At 36.9% G+C, this 2,545-nt stretch overlaps 1 protein-coding gene across 1 annotated transcript in view; it reads left to right on the forward strand.

Annotated features, from left to right (window-relative positions):
* The window catches only part of Prkdc (protein kinase, DNA-activated, catalytic subunit), a 204,043-nt gene that overhangs the window by 125,137 nt on the left and 76,361 nt on the right, over positions 1–2,545 (forward strand). The gene's annotated exons all lie outside the window — the stretch shown is intronic.

Consider the following 2,545-nt stretch of genomic DNA (forward strand, 5'->3'; position numbering starts at 1 on the left):
TTCTAACTTCACTTTCAACATAGTAACTATAAGACATAGTGCTGAGCCAGGCAGTGGTGGCATATGCCGTTTATTCCAGCACTTGGGAGGCAGGGGCAGGCAGATTTCTGAGTTCAAGACCATGTCTCAAAAAAAAAAAAAAGAAACAAAGAAAGAAAAAAAGAAAAAATCTAGTGCTTCTACAACCATTAGCAGTATATAAACCACTTGGATTTTAATACCCTTGCAACTTCTCCCTTTTGATGTTTTCTACATATAATGTAAGAGTTGAGCAAATAGGGACACCTCATAAAAATAACAAGGAGCAAGGAATGACCATTTACCCTAAAGACAGAACTTCAGAAGGGTTTACAAAGCAAACACCCATCTCCAAGAAATGCCTGGGTCCAGGAATTGTTCCTGGGAGGGTGGATCTCCCCCACCCCACCTACTTGCAATCGGTATCTCCCTGGGGCATAAAGGTCAATGAGAACAAAAGACAATGGGCTCCACCAATGATAACCAACTCATGCTATAAACCTATGTACTAGGAAGGTATAAGAAGTGTGTGCTTTTGTTCCTGGGAGTTGCCTTTGCTCTGAATGCAGTATGACCCCAGTATACTGGCAATAAAAACCTCATGCAATTTGCAGTAATCTCCCTCCTGATTCTTCCTAAGTGGGGTACCCATGCCAAATCCAACAACAACACCCAGAAATTTTCTAAAAAAAATTAAATGTCACTCCAACTCAGCTTCATCATTTACAATGGACTTGCAACACTTCTAAGGCTGACCCCAAACCCATATGTCCTCAAACTCCTCCCCTGCCATTTTCCATGATGACGTTACTCATCTCTTCAGTACTCTAAACTTCACTTCCCCTTGGGAGATAAAGATGCATTATAAATATATTAAAAATTTACACACATTAAAAATTTAAACATGATATTCAGTCCTTCTTATGTGCCAATGAAATTTGAGGGAGTCTTTTACACATTATTGAATCTTCATGATCCTCCTTATATCAACCCTATGCATGTAGAAACATTTTTTATTACATTATGTATTATGAAATTAATATGTGTATATATGTGTACACATATATTCACATATACATACACATATTCATATATGTAGAGAAGATTCATTCTATTAGTTTTGTTACTCTAGAGAAACTTGAATAATACATTGGCTGACACATAGATTATATTCTGCATAGAAATATTTCATAAACTTTGTGTTTGTGTGTGTGTGTTTGTATTTGTATCAGTGTATATGTGTGTGTATGTTCATTTATATAGAGATCAGAAATCTCTAAGTTAAGACTTAGAGATTTAACTTAAGTTATTGCTTAAGTTGTTGCTTAGAAGTTGTCCACCTGTTTTGTTTTACTTTTGTTTTGAAACATTGCCTTGTTAGTGAGCATCATATCTTTGCTACCCAAGCATTCGGATTATAAGTATATACTACCATACCTGTTTTTTTAACATGGGTACTAGTTAGCAAACCCAAGTATTCATGGTTGTATCAGCAAGCACTTTCCAGAATGAGTTACTTCCATACCACTATTTTCTGCTTGTTTGTTGTTTTAATAGAATGTCTCCCTTTGATATAGAAAATAAAGAAATAAATTAATCTAACTTAGTAGTAATTATGAATTTTCTCTGCCTTCTAATAAGTATTTTGTATAGATGGATAGATAAATAGATTGATAGATAAAAAAGATAGATGATTAGTAATGTCAGAAAGATAATCATTTTGACTGTTTATTTGATAAACCTTCCCTTTTAAAAGTATATTAAGAGAAATACTGCACATGGCCAGATTCTTTAATTTTTCAATCAAATTAAAATTTCAAACATTTAAAAACAGAACTGTATACATATATGTATAGTGACATTTGTGTAGTATGTATAGTGAGCCGGCCAGTCCTACATAAAGTAGTTGCTGTACCACAGGCAGGGACTGCTGCTAACGTCCGGTCTTTCACTCTCTTTCTGCTAGTGCTGACCTGTGGCTGCACTGTGCCTTAGTTAAACTGGAGGCAATGTATAAATGAGTTATTTTATTGTAGGAAGGAAAAAATATTCTGGTTAAGTAAAAGGAAGGAAATGAGAGAAAGGAGAAAGAGAGAAGAGGAAGAAAGCAAGAGAAGGATAGAGGGGAATAGTGAGAGAGAATGAGAGGAAATAAGAATAAGAGAGTGAGAGAGTAAGAGTAAGACGAGAGGGCAAACCATCCTTTTATTGTGTGGGCATGGAATGTCTGCCTTGTGGTGAGATGACTGTGTGTAGGGTCCAGCTAGAATGTTGTCAGCTTTAGGCATTGTCGACCTGATAGAGCACACATGTCCTGCAGGGTCAGATGTGAGGGGTTTTAGTTGAAATCTGAGCCATCATCTCAGGAGCAATCACTACATGCCTATTGTCCCTTGTGAACAGATCCATTCTGCTCAGTAGGTGCTCTGGAGTTCTAAAGTGGCAACACTACTGGACCAAGGCTGTCAGAACAGCCCACGGCCCCACAAGTAGAGATCAAGAAAACCCTTCATGTGTCAAGGACACT

This window comes from Mastomys coucha, unplaced genomic scaffold (genome assembly GCF_008632895.1).
Source record: "Mastomys coucha isolate ucsf_1 unplaced genomic scaffold, UCSF_Mcou_1 pScaffold12, whole genome shotgun sequence".
Taxonomy (NCBI): domain Eukaryota; kingdom Metazoa; phylum Chordata; class Mammalia; order Rodentia; family Muridae; genus Mastomys; species Mastomys coucha.